Genomic DNA, 20,504 nt, shown 5'->3' on the forward strand with positions numbered 1-20,504 from the left:
GGCCAGTAACCCGAAAGGTTGCTGGATCCAATCCCCGAGCTGACAATGTAAAAATCTGTCTTTCTGCCCTTGAGCCAGGCAGTTAACCCACTGCTCCCCGGGCGCCGGAGACCTGGATGTCGATTAAGGCAGCCATCCACACCTCTCTGATTCAGAGGGGTTGGGATAAATGCGGAAGACACATTTCAGTTGAACGCATTCAGTTGTACAACTAACTGGGTTTCCCCCTTTCCCAACAGTAGGTTGACTATAGGTATTATCAGGTGGCACTCCTATCTCTGGCATGCTTTGATACACATACACACGCACATTCACACCTCCTCAGTGAGATGCCATAACAGTGTAATAATGCTGCTTGGCCACCCAGGCCCTTCCCTCTCTTCAACCTTAATCCCGGAACATGAACCATAGTGTTGTGAATGACAAAGGGACAACCCGGATCTCCTCGGCTGCATGCTCCAGCCTGTCTTCTAGCTTTATGTTTAGCCAGATGAGACATACCACATGTCTAGGTGGCTCAACCACTGAGTCATAGCTACAACGCTGACTAGAAGGCCCAATCGCCGCTGTCTACAGGGAGATCTGTAGTAGAATGACCAATAGCTGCTGTCTACAGGGAGATCTGTAGTAGAAGGACCAATAGCTGCTGTCTACAGGGAGATCTGTAGTAGAAGGACCAATAGCTGCTGTCTACAGGGAGATCTGTAGTAGAAGGACCAATAGCTGCTGTCTACAGGGAGATCTGTAGTAGAAGGACCAATAGCTGCTGTCTACAGGGAGATCTGTAGTAGAAGGACCAATAGCTGCTGTCTACAGGGAGATCTGTAGTAGAAGGACCAATAGCTGCTGTCTACAGGGAGATCTGTAGTAGAAGGACCAATAGCTGCTGTCTACATGGAGATCTGTAGTAGAAGGACCAATAGCTGCTGTCTACAGGGAGATCTGTAGTAGAAGGACCAATAGCTGCTGTCTACAGGGAGATCTGTAGTAGAAGGACCAATAGCTGCTGTCTACAGGGAGATCTGTAGTAGAAGGACCAATAGCTGCTGTCTACAGGGAGATCTGTAGTAGAAGGACCAATAGCTGCTGTCTACAGGGAGATCTGTAGTAGAAGGACCAATAGCTGCTGTCTACAGGGAGATATGTAGTAGAAGGACCAATAGCTGCTGTCTAAAGGGAGATCTGTAGTAGAAGGACCAATAGCTGCTGTCTACAGGGAGATCTGTAGTAGAAGGACCAATAGCTGCTGTCTACAGGGAGATCTGTAGTAGAAGGACCAATAGCTGCTGTCTACAGGGAGATATGTAGTAGAAGGACCAATCCCTGCTGTCTACAGGGAGATCTGTAGTAGAAGGACCAATAGCTGCTGTCTACAGGGAGATCTGTAGTAGAAGGACCAATAGCTGCTGTCTACAGGGAGATCTGTAGTAGAAGGACCAATAGCTGCTGTCTACAGGGAGATCTGTAGTAGAAGGACCAATAGCTGCTGTCTACAGGGAGATCTGTAGTAGAAGGACCAATAGCTGCTGTCTACAGGGAGATCTGTAGTAGAAGGACCAATAGCTGCTGTCTAAAGGGAGATCTGTAGTAGAAGGACCAATAGCTGCTGTCTAAAGGGAGATCTGTAGTAGAAGGACCAATAGCTGCTGTCTACAGGGAGATCTGTAGTAGAAGGACCAATAGCTGCTGTCTACAGGGAGATCTGTAGTAGAAGGACCAATAGCTGCTGTCTACAGGGATATATGTAGTAGAAGAACCAATAGCTGCTGTCTACAGGGAGATCTGTAGTAGAAGGACCAATAGCTGCTGTCTACAGGGAGATCTGTAGTAGAAGGACCAATAGTTGCTGTCTACAGGGAGATCTGTAGTAGAAGGACCAATAGCTGCTGTCTACAGGGAGATCTGTAGTAGAAGGACCAATAGCTGCTGTCTACAGGGAGATATGTAGTAGAATAACCAATAGCTGCTGTCTACAGGGAGATCTGTAGTAGAAGGACCAATAGCTGCTGTCTACAGGGAGATCTGTAGTAGAAGGACCAATAGCTGCTGTCTAAAGGGAGATCTGTAGTAGAAGGACCAATAGCTGCTGTCTACAGGGAGATCTGTAGTAGAAGGACCAATAGCTGCTGTCTAAAGGGAGATCTGTAGTAGAAGGACCAATAGCTGCTGTCTACAGGGAGATCTGTAGTAGAAGGACCAATAGCTGCTGTCTACATGGAGATCTGTAGTAGAAGGACCAATAGCTGCTGTCTACAGGGAGATCTGTAGTAGAAGGACCAATAGCTGCTGTCTAAAGGGAGTTCTGTAGTAGAAGGACCAATAGCTGCTGTCTACAGGGAGATCTGTAGTAGAAGGACCAATAGCTGCTGTCTACAGGGAGATCTGTAGTAGAAGGACCAATAGCTGCTGTCTACAGGGAGATATGTATTAGAAGGACCAATAGCTGCTGTCTACAGGGAGATCTGTAGTAGAAGGACCAATAGCTGCTGTCTACAGGGAGATATGTAGTAGAAGGACCAATCCCTGCTGTCTACAGGGAGATCTGTAGTAGAAGGACCAATAGCTGCTGTCTACAGGGAGATATGTAGTAGAAGGACCAATAGCTGCTGTCTAAAGGGAGATCTGTAGTAGAAGGACCAATAGCTGCTGTCTAAAGGGAGATAAGGGAGATATACAGGGAGATCTGTAGTAGAATTAATTTATCAAATTATTGCTAATAGAATACAATAGACAATGTTAAAATAACATATTTACAGTGGTGGAAAAAGTACCCAATTGTCATACTTGAGTAAAAGTAAAGATACGTTAATCGAAAATGACTCAATTAAAAGTGAAAGTCACCCGGTAAAATACTAGTTGAGCAAAAGTCTAAAAGTATTTGGTTTGAAATATACTTAAGTATTAAAAGTAAAATCTAATTGCTAAAATATACTTATATATGAAAAGTAAAAGTAAACGTATAAATGGTTTCAAATTCTTTATATTAAACTAATATTTTTAATTTACGGATAGGCAGCGGCACACTCCAACACTCGGACATAATTTGCAAACGAAGCATTTTGTATGTCGTGAGTCCGCCAGATCAGCGGCAGTAGGGATGACCAGGAATGTTCTCTTGATAAGTGCGTGAATTGGACCATGTTCCTGTCATGCTAAGCATAAAACATTTTGTGTCAGGTTAAAGGTATGGAGTAAAAAGTACATACTTTTATTTAGTAATGTAGTGAAGTAAAAGTAAAAGTTTTCAAAAAATATAAATTGTAGAGATACCACTTAAGTAGTACTTTAAAGTATTTTTACTTAATTACTTTACTCCACTGCATATGTATTCCTTATAATGTACTATTGGAGAATCATGTGAATTTAAATCAACATTAAAAAAAAACTAAGATCCTAGTAAATCGGTACATCAGTAATACTTGCATTCCTGGAATAGCTACATTATGTTAGACTACCCAGATTTCCAAACATGGTTATGAGAAACAACATTTTTTTTCTGTGGGAGGGCTTGAGAAGGGCACAGCAAATACCTCAAGGGGAATTCAGTGGGATGCCGAATCATTTTTTATGTCGACATGCTTGAGACTAACGTCACCTAGCCTAAACCTACTGTACACGCCACATTATAACAAGTTCCATATGAAGAATAACAGTCTAACAGTCTCTTCCGTGTGCGTCAGGTGTGTTTTCTTCCGTGTGCGTCAGGTGTGTCAGAGAACGCCTTCGTCCTCTTGCACCGTTCCTGCCGGTAACACCCACAAGTCAAACTGATCCCGAAGCACCGCGACGATTCCAGTTTACCTTCTCAACTCGAGCGCGCGCGCTGTCACCGTAAACGAAAAGGTATGTCACGAACCTGTTCTTCTGTCCGCAGTGGGCTGCTATTATTTAAACCGATAAAGAACATTTTCGCTTATATCAAAAAAGTATACTGTCGCATGCAACGTGGTGTTATTACAAATATGTTATATGAATATGATTTTACCAGCTTATAACTGAAGTGTTGACATTCCAGACCTCTGAAATGTACAATAACGACTTTTACCTTGGCGCCAGCCTCCGACAATAACTCATTTATTTAATAAGTATAGCCTTAAGCGTTATATAATGAACCTTAGTCTATCATGTTGTGTTGAAGGTCTTTCTTTGGCTCCTGGGTATTATTATTGTAATGAAACAGGCAGGGAGCAGGTCTCGAACCCTCGACCTTCTAGCCCGAAGTCCAGCGCGCTATCGACTGTGCTCCAAAAGCATGCTGGAACGGCAGAGTCGATATCCGCCCTTATAAACCCAGGGTCGTTACAATATGTTCATGATATCATGTTTGTTCTTAGATAGCTTGTACTCTGCACTCAGTGATAACACAATGACTTGACTAATAGACTTGCTAAAATCAAGATCATCTGACGAAAACACATTTAAAGGCACTGCTTGGCTCCTGCTGCTTGGCAAACACAGTGCTGATTGGTTAACACAGTGCTGATTGGTTAACATAGTGCTGATTGGCTAACACAGTGCTGGTTGGCAAACATAGTGCTGATTGGTTAACATAGTGCTGATTGGCTAACACAGTGCTGGTTGGCAAACATAGTGCTGATTGGTTAACATAGTGCTGATTGGCTAACACAGTGCTGCTTGGCTAACATAGTGCTGATTGGCTAACATAGTGCTGCTTGGCTAACACAGCGCTGCTTGGCCAACACAGCGCTGCTTGGCCAACGCTCTAACCACTAGGCTACCTGCTGGTTACTGGCCCAACGCTCTAACCACTAGGCTACCTGCTGGTTACTAGTCCAACACTCTAACCACTAGGATACCTGCTGGTTACTAGTCCAACGCTCTAACCACTAGGCTACCTGCTGGTTACTGGCCCAACGCTCTAACCACTAGGCTACCTGCTGGTTACTGGCCCAACGCTCTAACCACTAGGCTACCTGCTGGTTACTAGTCCAACGCTCTAACCACTAGGATACCTGCTGGTTACTAGTCCAACGCTCTAACCACTAGGCTACCTGCTGGTTACTGGCCCAACGCTCTAACCACTAGGCTACCTGCTGGTTACTAGTCCAACGCTCTAACCACTAGGCTACCTGCTGGTTACTAGTCCAACGATCTAACCACTAGGCTACCTGCTGGTTACTGGCCCAACGCTCTAACCACTAGGCTACCTGCTGGTTACTGGCCCAACGCTCTAACCACTAGGCTACCTGCTGGTTACTAGTCCAACGCTCTAACCACTAGGCTACCTGCTGGTTACTAGTCCAATGATCTAACCACTAGGCTACCTGCTGGTTACTGGCCCAACGCTCTAACCACTAGGCTACCTGCTGGTTACTGGCCCAACGCTCTAACCACTAGGCTACCTGCTGGTTATTTGTCCAACGCTCTAACCACTAGGCTATCTGCTGGTTACTGGCCCAACACTCTAACCACTAGGCTACCTGCTGGTTACTAGTCCAACGATCTAACCACTAGGCTACCTGCTGGTTACTGGCCTAACACTCTAACCACTAGGCTACCTGCTGGTTACTAGTCCAACGATCTAACCACTAGGCTACCTGCTGGTTACTAGTCCAACGATCTAACCACTAGACTACCTGCTGGTTACTGGCCCAACGCTCTAACCACTAGGATACCTGCTGGTTACTAGTCCAATGCTCTAACCACTAGACTACCTGCTGGTTACTGGCCCAACGCTCTAACCACTAGGATACCTGCTGGTTACTAGTCCAATGCTCTAACCACTAGACTACCTGCTGGTTACTATTCTAACTCTTTAACCACTAGGCTACCTGCTGGTTACTGGCCCAGCGCTCTAACCACTAGACTACCTGCTGGTTACTATTCCAACTCTTTAACCACTAGGCTACCTGCTGGTTACTGGCCCAGCGCTCTAACCACTAGACTACCTGCTGGTTACTATTCCAACTCTTTAACCACTAGGCTACCTGCTGGTTACTGGCCCAGCGCTCTAACCACTAGACTACCTGCTGGTTACTATTCCAACTCTTTAACCACTAGGCTACCTGCTGGTTACTGGCCCAACGCTCTAACCACTAGACTACCTGCTGGTTACTTGCCCAACGCTCTAACCACTAGACTACCTGCTGGTTACTGGCCCAACGCTCTAACCACTAGACTACCTGCATGTCATCCCTACAGTGTTTCATACATAGTACAGTAGGTAGCGCTCTAACCACTAGGCTACCTGCTGGGTAGCGCTCTAACCACTAGACTACCTGCATGTCATCCCTACAGTGTTACATAGTACAGTAGGCTACCTGCATGTCATCCCTACAGTGTTACATAGTACAGTAGACTACCTGCATGTCATCCCTACAGTGTTTCATACATAGTACAGTAGACTACCTGCATGTCATCCCTACAGTGTTTCATACATAGTACAGTAGGCCTGGAGATGCTACCCTTCAAAGAGAAGCAGTTGTTCATATTGGATACTTCTCTGTATTGTAACATGTAAATACATGCAGTAGTGTCTTCTCTGTATTGTAACAGACAGTGAAATACATGCAGTAGGTTCTGGGTTGAAGCTGCAAGCCTTCTGTCTGTCTGTCTGTCTGTCTGTCTGTCTGTCTGTCTGTCTGTCTGTCTGTCTGTCTGTCTGTCTGTCTGTCTGTCTGTCTGTCTGTCTGTCTGTCTGTCTCTCTGTCTCTCTGTCTCTCTGTCTCTCTGTCTCTCTCTATGTCTGTCTGTCTGTCTGTCTGTCTGTCTGTCTGTCCTAATGATTTAATTTGTTGCATTATTTTCTGTCACACAAGGAAGGCAGGAAGTAGACAGACCAGTAGAACTTGAACAGGACTTGTTTCTCAGAGAGATCCTACTGCTGAACGTGTTGCTCTACCAGTGTGTCCCTCACGCATTCCTTGAAATGTTGTTAACATGTACCAGTTGGAAGGGAGTGGTCCCTTGGTCATTGTTGTTTAGTTGAGAAGTTAATTAATGGTTGTAAAATGCATACCTTCAGTCTGTGTCAGTAAAGGTATGTTGGAGTACATTGAGCAGGCTACAGACAAGGCGTAGGTCTGTACAGGTCACGCAGTAACAACTTCAGAGCTAATGGGGAGATACAGCGTATGGTAATGGTGAGATACAGCGTACGGTAATGGTGAGATACAGCGTATGGTAATGGTGAGATACAGCGTACGGTAATGGTGAGATACATCGTACGGTAATGGTGAGATACATCGTATGGTAATGGGGAGATACAGTGAACGGTAATGGTGAGATACAGTGTATGGTAATGGTGAGATACAGTGTATGGTAATGGTGAGATACATTGAACGGTAATGGTGAGATACAGCGAACGGTAATGGGGAGATACAGTGTATGGTAATGGTGAGATACAGCGTATGGTAACGGTGAGATACAGCGTACGGTAATGGTGAGATACAGCGTACGGTAATGGTGAGATACATCGTATGGTAATGGAGAGATACAGCGTATGGTAATGGTGAGATACAGCGTATGGTAATGGTGAGATACAGCGTACGGTAATGGTGAAATACAGTGTATGGTAATGGTGAGATACATCGTATGGTAATGGTGAGATACAGCGAACGGTAATGGTGAGATACAGCGTATGGTAATGGTGAGATACAGTGTATGGTAATGGTGAGATACATCGAACGGTAATGGTGAGATACAGCGAACGGTAATGGGGAGATACAGTGTATGGTAATGGTGAGATACAGCGTATGGTAATGGTGAGATACAGTGTACGGTAATGGTGAGATACAGCGAACGGTAATGGGGAGATACAGTGTACGGTAATGGTGAGATACAGCGAACGGTAATGGGGAGATACAGTGTATGGTAATGGTGAGATACAGCGTATGGTAATGGTGAGATACAGCGAACGGTAATGGTGAGATACAGCGAACGGTAATGGTGAGATACAGCGTATGGTAATGGTGAGATACAGCGTACGGTAATGGTGAGATACAGCGAACGGTAATGGTGAGATACAGCGTATGGTAATGGTGAGATACAGCGTATGGTAATGGTGAGATACAGCGTATGGTAATGGTGAGATACAGTGAACGGTAATGGTGAGATACAGCGAACGGTAATGGTGAGATACAGCGTATGGTAATGGTGAGATACAGCGTACGGTAATGGTGAGATACAGCGTACGGTAATGGTGAGATACATCGTATGGTAATGGAGAGATACAGCGTATGGTAATGGTGAGATACAGCGTATGGTAATGGTGAGATACAGTGTATGGTAATGGTGAGATACAGTGTATGGTAATGGTGAGATACAGTGTATGGTAATGGTGAGATACAGTGTATGGTAATGGTGAGATACAGTGTATGGTAATGGTGAGATACAGTGTATGGTAATGGTGAGATACAGTGTATGGTAATGGTGAGATACAGTGTATGGTAATGGTGAGATACAGTGTATGGTGAGATACATCTTCCTGAAGAAGTGAAAATAGAAAAGGATGACTCGTTTGTGGTTCATTCATAAACCCTGTTAATGAGTAAAACAGATTAGTAGGATCATAATCCTGGTCCATTCATAAACCCTGTTATTGAGTAAGATTGATTAGTAGGACCATAATCCGGGTCCATTCCATTCACACAGCAGCCCACCCTGCCACCCACCCTGGCCCCCTTCTCCCCATACCTACCTACATTACCATAGATCAGATTTATGTGATCAGATTTATGTGATTTATCAAGGTTTAGATGATTCAACTCTTCGCACTATGCAAACACAAACAGTCCCACGACGAGAGAGAGAGAGAGAGAATGGGGGAGGAGAAAGAGAGAAGGGAGAGAGAGAGAGAGAGAGAAACTTGCTCCATGATCACGTCATCACCTGGGAGGTAGTGTGGTGCTAGGGCAGTGTGGTGCTAGGGCAGTGTGGTGCTAGGGGAGTGTGGTGCTAGGGCAGTGTGATGCTAGGGCATTGTGGTGCTAGGGCATTGTGGTGCTAGGGAAGTGTGGTGCTAGGGCACTGTGATGCTAGGGCATTGTGGTGCTAGGGCAGTGTGGTGCTAAGGCATTGTGGTGCTAGGGCAGTGTGGTGCTAGGGCAGTGTGGTGCTAAGGCATTGTGGTGCTAGGGCAGTGTGGTGCTAGGGCATTGTGGTGCTAGGGCATTGTGGTGCTAGGGCATTGTGGTGCTAGGGCAGTGTGGTGCTAGGGCATTGTGGTGCTAGGGCATTGTGGTGCTAGGGCAGTGTGGTGCTAGGGCAGTGTGGTGCTAGGGCAGTGTGGTGCTAGGGCACTGTGGTGCTAGGGCGTTGTGGTGCTAGGGCATTGTGATGCTAGGGCAGTGTGGTGCTAGGGCAGTGTGATGCTAGGGCATTGTGGTGCTAGGGCGTTGTGGTGCTAGGGCATTGTAATGCTAGGGCATTGTGGTGCTAGGGCATTGTGATGCTAGGGCATTGTGGTGCTAGGGCATTGTGGTGCTAAGGCATTGTGGTGCTAGGGCATTGTGGTGCTAGGGCAGTGTGGTGCTAGGGCACTGTGGTGCTAGGGCGTTGTGGTGCTAGGGCATTGTGGTGCTAGGGCATTGTGGTGCTAAGGCATTGTGGTGCTAGGGCATTGTGATGCTAGGGCATTGTGGTGCTAGGGCATTGTGGTGCTAGGGCATTGTAATGCTAGGGCATTGTGGTGCTAGGGCATTGTGGTGCTAGGGAATTGTGGTGCTAGGGCATTGTGATGCTAAGGCATTGTGGTGCTAGGGCATTGTGGTGCTAAGGCATTGTGGTGCTAGGGCATTGTGGTGCTAGGGCAGTGTGGTGCTAGGGCATTGTGGTGCTAGGGAAGTGTGGTGCTAGGGCACTGTGGTGCTAGGGCGTTGTGGTGCTAGGGCATTGTGATGCTAGGGCAGTGTGGTGCTAGGGCATTGTGGTGCTAAGGCATTGTGGTGCTAGGGCATTGTGGTGCTAGGGCAGTGTGGTGCTAGGGCATTGTGGTGCTAGGGCAGTGTGGTGCTAGGGCACTGTGGTGCTAGGGCATTGTGGTGCTAGGGCATTGTGATGCTAGGGCAGTGTGGTGCTAGGGCAGTGTGGTGCTAGGGCATTGTGATGCTAAGGCATTGTGGTGCTAGGGCACTGTGGTGCTAGGGCATTGTGGTGCTAAGGCATTGTGGTGCTAAGGCATTGTGGTGCTAGGGCATTGTGGTGCTAGGGCATTGTGGTGCTAAGGCATTGTGGTGCTAGGGCATTGTGGTGCTAGGGCATTGTGGTGCTAGGGCATTGTGGTGCTAGGGCATTGTGGTGCTAAGGCATTGTGGTGCTAGGGCATTGTGGTGCTAGGGCAGTGTGGTGCTAGGGCAGTGTGGTGCTAGGGCATTGTGGTGCTAGGGCAGTGTGGTGCTAGGGCAGTGTGGTGCTAGGGCATTGTGATGCTAGGGCATTGTGGTGCTAGGGCATTGTGGTGCTAGGGCATTGTGGTGCTAGGGCATTGTGGCTATAACCTTAACCCTTATCCTAACCCTAACCCTAACCCTAACCTTAGCCCTTACCTTAACCATTCAGAGTTAATGTCTAACCTTAACCCTAACCTTAACCATTCAGAGTTAATGTCTAACCTTAACCCTTACCTTAACCATTCAGAGTTAATGTCTAACCTTAACCCTTACCTTAACCATTCAGAGTTAATGTCTAACCTTAACCCTTACCTTAACCATTCAGAGTTAATGTCTAACCTTAACCCTTACCTCAACCATTCAGAGTTAATGTCTAACCTTAAGAATTTGGATTTAATGCCTGAATTCTAACTTAAACACTTCAACATTTGACGTTTGGAAAAACTCTGAAATTTTAACGTTTGAGAAACATGGATAAACATGTGATTCTGACGTGAGACTGAGAGCTGGTAGGACTCGCATAATTAACCTAAAAACGTTGTGTTTGTCAAAACGGAACACCTGGGGAAACAAGGGCTGGTTCTCAAAGGAATCAATGGTGTCTATTCTTTTACACGAAGTGCACTGTTGTAAACATTTTGAGGAATAAAACTCGCCAAACATAAATATCACCTTTGTCCAAGAGGATTTCCATGTTTAAGTCAGTGGAGGCTGCTGAAGGGGAGGACGGATCATAATAATGAAACCATGGAAACCAACCGTGTTTGATGTATTTGATACCGTTCCACCGATTCCGCTCCAGTCATTACCACGAGCCCGTCCTCCCCTAATTAAAGTGTCACCAACCTCCTGTGGTTTTAAGAGTACAGTGACAGTAAAGTAGACTTGGTGGAAGTAGCGCAGGTGTGTTGATGCCGTGACAGCTGATGTCGTCTTCTTCTAGAAATTCAATTGGTTCAGCTCACCCCTCAAACCCTCCTCCGTTTCTTCATCCAGAAATCCCAGCAGCCATTGTGTGTCGGGTGACACAAAGGAACACACGGGTAACCGTTCACAATGCCAACTAACTAGTGTGGCATCACTGGCATGGAATCCACAGTGTGCCAATCACCAACTCAGTGATGAATTGGTACTTCCTGTGAACAGTCACAGTGGTGTGTATGTATTCTACGTTCCAAATGCCACCCTATTCCCTATATGGTGCACTACTTTCACCCTCGTGCGGGTGGACACAATTCATTGAATAAAAATGATTTTTGGCAGTTTCTGTGTTTCTGTAGAGAATGAGGGTGTCTGCTGGGCTGGTATGTAGAGAAGGAGGGTGTCTGCTGGGCTGGTATGTAGAGAATGAGGGTGTCTGCTGGGCTGGTATGTAGAGAAGGAGGGTGTCTGCTGGGCTGGTATGTAGAGAAGGAGGGTGTCTGCTGGGCTGGTATGTAGAGAATGAGGGTGTCTGCTGGGCTGGTATGTAGAGAATGAGGGTGTCTGCTGGGCTGGTATGTAGAGAAGGAGGGTGTCTGCTGGGCTGGTATGTAGAGAATGAGGGTGTCTGCTGGGCTGGTATGTAGAGAATGAGGGTGTCTGCTGGGCTGGTATGTAGAGAATTAGGTTGTCTCCTGGGCTGGTATGTAGAGAATGAGGGTGTCTGCTGGGCTGGTATGTAGAGAATGAGGGTGTCTGCTGGGCTGGTATGTAGAGAAGGAGGGTGTCGACTGGGCTGGTATGTAGAGAATGAGGTTGTCAACTGGGCTGGTATGTAGAGAAGGAGGGTGTCTGCTGGGCTGGTATGTAGAGAAGGAGGGTGTCTGCTGGGCTGGTATGTAGAGAATGAGGGTGTCTGCTGGGCTGGTATGTAGAGAATGAGGGTGTCTGCTGGGCTGGTATGTAGAGAATGAGGGTGTCTGCTGGGCTGGTATGTAGAGAATGAGGGTGTCTGCTGGGCTGGTATGTAGAGAATGAGGGTGTCTGCTGGGCTGGTATGTAGAGAAGGAGGGTGTCTGCTGGGCTGGTATGTAGAGAAGGAGGGTGTCTGCTGGGCTGGTATGTAGAGAAGGAGGGTGTCTGCTGGGCTGGTCTGTAGAGAAGAAGGGTGTCTGCTGGGCTGGTCTGTAGAGAAGAAGGGTGTCTGCTGGGCTGGTATGTAGAGAATGAGGGTGTCGACTGGGCTGGTATGTAGAGAATGAGGTTGTCTGCTGGGCTGGTATGTAGAGAATGAGGTTGTCTGCTGGGCTGGTATGTAGAGAATGAATTTGAACCACACCTTCCTCATATTGTTTCTTGTTCACTTTGGACATACTTATTGTCCTATTTACTTAATCATCATGGTTCCTGGAGGGACATAGGGCCCTTAATCGTCATGGTTCCTGAGGGGACATAGGGCCCTTAATCGTCATGGTTCCTGGAGGGACATATGGCCCTTAATCGTCATGGTTCCTGGAGGGACATAGGGCCCTTAATCGTCATGGTTCCTGAGGGGACATAGGGCCCTTAATCGTCATGGTTCCTGGAGGGACATAGGGCCCTTAATCGTCATGGTTCCTGAGGGGACATAGGGCCCTTAATCGTCATGGTTCCTGGAGGGACATAGGGTCCTTAATCATCATGGTTCCTGGAGGGCCATAGGGCCCTTAATCGTCATGGTTCCTGGAGGGACATAGGGCCCTTAATCGTCATGGTTCCTGGAGGGACATAGGGCCCTTAATCGTCATGGTTCCTGAGGGGACATAGGGCCCTTAATCGTCATGGTTCCTGGAGGGACATAGGGCCCTTAATCGTCATGGTTCCTGAAGGGACATAGGGCCCTTAATCGTCATGGTTCCTGAGGGGACATAGGGCCCTTAATCGTCATGGTTCCTGAAGGGACATAGGGCCCTTAATCGTCATGGTTCCTGGAGGGACATAGGGCCCTTAATCGTCATGGTTCCTGGAGGGACATAGGGCCCTTAATCGTCATGGTTCCTGGAGGGACATAGGGCCCTTAATCGTCATGGTTCCTGGAGGGACATAGGGCCCTTAATCGTCATGGTTCCTGGAGGGACATAGGGCCCTTAATCGTCATGGTTCCTGAAGGGACATAGGGCCCTTAATCGTCATGGTTCCTGGAGGCACATAGGGCCCTTAATCGTCATGGTTCCTGGAGGGACATAGGGCCCTTAATCGTCATGGTTCCTGAGGGGACATAGGGCCCTTAATCGTCATGGTTCCTGAGGGGACATAGGGCCCTTAATCGTCATGGTTCCTGGAGGGACATAGGGCCCTTAATCGTCATGGTTCCTGGAGGGACATAGGGCCCTTAATCGTCATGGTTCCTGAGGGGACATATGGCCCTTAATCGTCATGGTTCCTGGAGGCACATAGGGCCCTTAATCATCATGGTTCCTGGAGGGACATAGGGCCCTTAATCGTCATGGTTCCTGAGGGGACATATGGCCCTTAATCGTCATGGTTCCTGGAGGCACATAGGGCCCTTAATCGTCATGGTTCCTGGAGGCACATAGGGCCCTTAATCGTCATGGTTCCTGGAGGCACATAGGGCCCTTAATCGTCATGGTTCCTGGAGGCACATAGGGCCCTTAATCGTCATGGTTCCTGGAGGCACATAGGGCCCTTAATCGTCATGGTTCCTGGAAGCACATAGGGCCCTTAATCATCATGGTTCCTGGAGGGACATAGGGCCCTTAATCGTCATGGTTCCTGAGGGGACATATGGCCCTTAATCGTCATGGTTCCTGGAGGCACATAGGGCCCTTAATCGTCATGGTTCCTGGAGGCACATAGGGCCCTTAATCGTCATGGTTCCTGGAGGCACATAGGGCCCTTAATCGTCATGGTTCCTGGAGGCACATAGGGCCCTTAATCGTCATGGTTCCTGGAGGGACATAGGGCCCTTAATCGTCATGGTTCCTGGAGGGACATAGGGCCCTTAATCGTCATGGTTCCTGAGGGGACATAGGGCCCTTAATCATCATGGTTCCTGAGGGGACATAGGGCCCTTAATCGTCATGGTTCCTGAGGGGACATAGGGCCCTTAATCGTCATGGTTCCTGAGGGGACATAGGGCCCTTAGTCGTCATGGTTCCTGAGGGGACATAGGGCCCTTAATCATCATGGTTCCTGAGGGGACATAGGGCCCTTAATCGTCATGGTTCCTGAAGGGACATATGGCCCTTAATCGTCATGGTTCCTGAAGGGACATAGGGCCCTTAATCGTCATGGTTCCTGAAGGGACATAGGGCCCTTAATCGTCATGGTTCCTGAAGGGACATAGGGCCCTTAATCGTCATGGTTCCTGAAGGGACATAGGGCCCTTAATCGTCATGGTTCCTGAGGGGACATAGGGCCCTTAATCGTCATGGTTCCTGAGGGGACATAGGGCCCTTAATCGTCATGGTTCCTGAGGGGACATAGGGCCCTTAATCGTCATGGTTCCTGAGGGGACATAGGGCCCTTAATCGTCATGGTTCCTGGAGGGACATAGGGCCCTTAATCGTCATGGTTCCTGAGGGGACATAGGGCCCTTAATCATCATGGTTCCTGAGGGGACATAGGGCCCTTAATCGTCATGGTTCCTGAAGGGACATAGGGCCCTTAATCGTCATGGTTCCTGGAGGGACATAGGGCCCTTAATCGTCATGGTTCCTGGAGGGACATAGGGCCCTTAATCGTCATGGTTCCTGTAGGGACATAGGGCCCTTAATCGTCATGGTTCCTGGAGGGACATAGGGCCCTTAATCGTCATGGTTCCTGAGGGGACATAGGGTCCTTAATCGTCATGGTTCCTGAGGGGACATAGGGCCCTTAATCATCATGGTTCCTGAGGGGACATAGGGCCCTTAATCGTCATGGTTCCTGAGGGGACATAGGGCCCTTAATCATCATGGTTCCTGAGGGGACATAGGGCCCTTAATCGTCATGGTTCCTGGAGGGACATAGGGCCCTTAATCGTCATGGTTCCTGAGGGGACATATGGCCCTTAATCGTCATGGTTCCTGGAGGCACATAGGGCCCTTAATCGTCATGGTTCCTGGAGGCACATAGGGCCCTTAATCGTCATGGTTCCTGGAGGCACATAGGGCCCTTAATCGTCATGGTTCCTGGAGGCACATAGGGCCCTTAATCGTCATGGTTCCTGGAGGCACATAGGGCCCTTAATCGTCATGGTTCCTGGAAGCACATAGGGCCCTTAATCATCATGGTTCCTGGAGGGACATAGGGCCCTTAATCGTCATGGTTCCTGAGGGGACATATGGCCCTTAATCGTCATGGTTCCTGGAGGCACATAGGGCCCTTAATCGTCATGGTTCCTGGAGGCACATAGGGCCCTTAATCGTCATGGTTCCTGGAGGCACATAGGGCCCTTAATCGTCATGGTTCCTGGAGGCACATAGGGCCCTTAATCGTCATGGTTCCTGGAGGGACATAGGGCCCTTAATCGTCATGGTTCCTGGAGGGACATAGGGCCCTTAATCGTCATGGTTCCTGAGGGGACATAGGGCCCTTAATCATCATGGTTCCTGAGGGGACATAGGGCCCTTAATCGTCATGGTTCCTGAGGGGACATAGGGCCCTTAATCGTCATGGTTCCTGAGGGGACATAGGGCCCTTAGTCGTCATGGTTCCTGAGGGGACATAGGGCCCTTAATCATCATGGTTCCTGAGGGGACATAGGGCCCTTAATCGTCATGGTTCCTGAAGAGACATATGGCCCTTAATCGTCATGGTTCCTGAAGGGACATAGGGCCCTTAATCGTCATGGTTCCTGAAGGGACATAGGGCCCTTAATCGTCATGGTTCCTGAAGGGACATAGGGCCCTTAATCGTCATGGTTCCTGAAGGGACATAGGGCCCTTAATCGTCATGGTTCCTGAGGGGACATAGGGCCCTTAATCGTCATGGTTCCTGAGGGGACATAGGGCCCTTAATCGTCATGGTTCCTGAGGGGACATAGGGCCCTTAATCGTCATGGTTCCTGAGGGGACATAGGGCCCTTAATCGTCATGGTTCCTGGAGGGACATAGGGCCCTTAATCGTCATGGTTCCTGAGGGGACATAGGGCCCTTAATCATCATGGTTCCTGAGGGGACATAGGGCCCTTAATCGTCATGGTTCCTGAAGGGACATAGGGCCCTTAATCGTCATGGTTCCTGGAGGGACATAGGGCCCTTAATCGTCATGGTTCCTGGAGGGACATAGGGCCCTTAATCGTCATGGTTCCTGTAGGGACATAGGGCCCTTAATCGTCATGGTTCCTGGAGGGACATAGGGCCCTTAATCGTCATGGTTCCTGAGGGGACATAGGGTCCTTAATCGTCATGGTTCCTGAGGGGACATAGGGCCCTTAATCATCATGGTTCCTGAGGGGACATAGGGCCCTTAATCGTCATGGTTCCTGAGGGGACATAGGGCCCTTAATCATCATGGTTCCTGAGGGGACATAGGGCCCTTAATCGTCATGGTTCCTGGAGGGACATAGGGCCCTTAATCGTCATGGTTCCTGAGGGGACATAGGGCCCTTAATCATCATGGTTCCTGAGGGGACATAGGGTCCTTAATCATCATGGTTCCTGAAGGGACATAGGGCCCTTAATCGTCATGGTTCCTGGAGGGGACATAGGGCCCTTAATCGTCATGGTTCCTGAAGGGACATAGGGCCCTTAATCGTCATGGTTCCTGTAGGGACATAGGGCCCTTAATCGTCATGGTTCCTGGAGGGACATAGGGCCCTTAATCGTCATGGTTCCTGAGGGGACATAGGGCCCTTAATCGTCATGGTTCCTGAGGGGACATATGGCCCTTAATCGTCATGGTTCCTGAAGGGACATAGGGCCCTTAATCGTCATGGTTCCTGAAGGGACATAGGGCCCTTAATCGTCATGGTTCCTGAGGGGACATAGGGCCCTTAATCATCATGGTTCCTGAAGGGACATAGGGCCCTTAATCGTCATGGTTCCTGAGGGGACATAGGGCCCTTAATCGTCATGGTTCCTGAGGGGACATAGGGCCCTTAATCGTCATGGTTCCTGAAGGGACATAGGGCCCTTAATCATCATGGTTCCTGAAGGGACATAGGGCCCTTAATAAAGATCTCTAACACTGCTTGTCTTAGGTTTATTTTCTTGCTTCTGGCCATGACAAGTGGATGGGTTTGAGTTTCACTGTTACACTTTGAACGTACTGTATGTAGGTTTAACTCACTTTAGAACCGGTTCTGCTAATTTCACAAACTTCATTGCAATGTGATAGTAATGATAGGGGTGGTAATAACGGGATGGACAACTCATCAAACGTCTCTCTCTGTCTGCTGGGCTGGTATGTAGAGAAGGAGGGTGTCTGCTGGGCTGGTATGTAGAGAATGAATTTGAACCACACCTTCCTCATATTGTTTCTTGTTCACTTTGGACATACTTATTTTCCTATTTACTTAATCGTCATGGTTCCTGGAGGGACATAGGGCCCTTAATCGTCAGGGTTCCTGAGGGGACATAGGGCCCTTAATCGTCATGGTTCCTGAAGGGACATAGGGCCCTTAATCGTCATGGTTCCTGAGGGGACATAGGGCCCTTAATTGTCATGGTTCCTGAGGGGACATAGGGCCCTTAATCGTCATGGTTCCTGGAGGGACATAGGGCCCTTAATCGTCATGGTTTCTGAGGGGACATAGGGCCCTTAATCGTCATGGTTTCTGAGGGGACATAGGGCCCTTAATCGTCATGGTTCCTGGAGGGGACATAGGGCCCTTAATCGTCATGGTTCCTGGAGGGGACATTGGGCCCTTAATCGTCATGGTTCCTGAGGGGACATAGGGCCCTTAATCGTCATGGTTCCTGAGGGGACATAGGGCCCTTAATCATCATGGTTCCTGGAGGGACATAGGGCCCTTAATCGTCATGGTTCCTGGAGGGACATAGGGCCCTTAATCATCATGGTTCCTGGAGGGACATAGGGCCCTTAATCGTCATGGTTCCTGAGGGGACATAGGGCCCTTAATCGTCATGGTTCCTGAGGGGACATAGGGCCCTTAATCATCATGGTTCCTGGAGGGACATAGGGCCCTTAAATTAATAAAGATCTCTAACACTGCTTGTCTTAGGTTTATTTTCTTGCTTCTGGCCATGACAAGTGGATGGGTTTGAGTTTCACTGTTACACTTTGAACGTACTGTATGTAGGTTTAACTCACTTCAAAACCGGTTCTGCTAATTTCACAGAGGTCATTGCAATGTGATGGCAATGATAGTGGTGGTAATAACGCTATGGATAACTCATCGACCGTCTCTCTAGTATTTCCAAGCCAAACACGTGTGCTCTGTGTGGGTTTAATAGCTGTGAGAAATGTGAAGGACCGTATGCTTCTTCTATTGGAGTCTATTTCTGTATTTCATCATCTTGACATATTTACCATCAGATGTTCTTTTTTGTCGTGTTCTTCAGTTCCTCGAGGGACCAATTTGGCATCTGAAAGAAGTTATCGTTAATATGTAAATATGGTCACCAATTGCTTATTACGGACGAAGCTGGTTTGAATAAGAGTATTCCAGTTATACTTGTGTCCACGCTGAGAAACCGCAGGTTGGTGGGAAACACTGACAGCTCTACTGAGTTGAAGTTTGGGTAGAGGAGTGGAGGATGGGGGGAGAAAGACGAGAGGAAGGAGGTGATAGTGCCCAACCCTGCACAGACCTGAGACCTGGCGTCGTCTACACATACTAAAAGCACTAGATCTGTCTAGAGAGTCTGGACTCCACCATGTGTCTCTCTGTGTACCTAGAGAGTCTAGACTCTGCCATGTGTCTCTCTGTGTACCTAGAGAGTCTGGACTCCACCATGTGTCTCTCTGTGTACCTAGAGAGTCTAGACTCCACCATGTGTCTCTCTGTGTACCTAGAGAGTCTAGACTCCGCCATGTGTCTCTCTGTGTACCTAGAGAGTCTAGACTCCGCCATGTGTCTCTCTGTGTACCTAGAGAGTCTAGACTCCACCATGTGTCTCTCTGTGTACCTAGAGAGTCTAGACTCCACCATGTGTCTCTCTGTGTACCTAGAGAGTCTAGACTCCGCCATGTGTCTCTCTGTGTACCTAGTCTAGACTCCACCATGTGTCTCTCTGTGTACCTAGAGAGTCTAGACTCTGCCATGTGTCTCTCTGTGTACCTAGAGAGTCTAGACTCTGCCATGTGTCTCTCTGTGTACCTCGAGAGTGCTATCCAATGCCGTCTTACTAAACGAGGTCATCTTTCCTCAGGATCTAGATCTTTAAAGACTTCAAGAGAATAGCAACACTCCTGAACATGAAACTGTCTGTGGAGCTCTCAGCTTTGTAATCATGTGTCTGCACTTGTTAGAGGACTCTTGACTCTTCTGATTTCTGACCCTTCTTTTGTTTGTTTGTTTGTTTGGCTTTTAATGAAGAGAAATAGTTGTCCTGTTATGAAGAGTCACTACAGAATGTCCCAAACTATTAGCAGCAGCTGTTTAAATGGAGTCAACCACCAATCCGTCATCTGATTTCATATAACAGACCAGGTTTCCCATAAAAGGATGTTTGGATTGGATCCAGTGAAGAGGATTGGATTTCCCCTCTGATTGTTATTAAGATCTCGGTCTCCCGGGTGGCGCAGTGGTCTAGGGCACTGCATCGCAGTGCTAGCTGCGCCACCAGAGTCTCTGGGTTCACGCCCAGGCTCTGTCGCAGCCGGCCGCAACCGGGAGGTCCGTGGGGCGATGCACAATTGGCATAGCGTTGTCCGGTTTAGGGAGGGTTTGGCCGGTAGGGATATCCTTGTTTCAGTATGTAAAATGTAATAAAATGTATGCACTCTACTGTAAGTCGCTCTGGATAAGAGCGTCTGCTAAATGACGTAGATGTGAACTGTGTTTGACACTATGTCATTACCTATGTTTTTTGAGTCTCAAAGATACTATATAAAAAATTTAAAAACGATTACCTCTCTAGCTATCATACCGGCACATAGATAGCCATAGTCTTGAAGTGAGAGTGGCGTGCGCTGTCATTCGTTTGAAGTGTTTAATCTTATCAGGGGGCTGATGTCCACTGCTGTGTGTGAGGGAGTGGTTCCCTAGCAGCACCTGTTTAATGATAAACCTGAGCGATCTCTCTCTGTGCTGTCATCTCCCAGGCCTTCATTGCTTCATTAAAC

General features: G+C 48.1%; 1 protein-coding gene across 2 annotated transcripts in view; it reads left to right on the top strand.

Annotated features, from left to right (window-relative positions):
* Positions 1-3,367: 3,367 nt before the first annotated feature.
* Positions 3,368-20,504, top strand: part of LOC139539247 (myosin heavy chain, embryonic smooth muscle isoform-like) — a 75,421-nt gene continuing 58,284 nt past the window's right edge. The window contains exon 1 of one of the 2 annotated variants that reach the window (XM_071342116.1): positions 3,368-3,843. The gene's annotated coding sequence lies outside the window, so the exon portion shown is untranslated. The remainder of the gene's footprint in view (positions 3,844-20,504) is intronic. The other variant, XM_071342126.1, reaches the window with a different exon arrangement.

This window comes from Salvelinus alpinus, chromosome 1 (assembly GCF_045679555.1).
Source record: "Salvelinus alpinus chromosome 1, SLU_Salpinus.1, whole genome shotgun sequence".
NCBI lineage: Eukaryota > Metazoa > Chordata > Actinopteri > Salmoniformes > Salmonidae > Salvelinus > Salvelinus alpinus.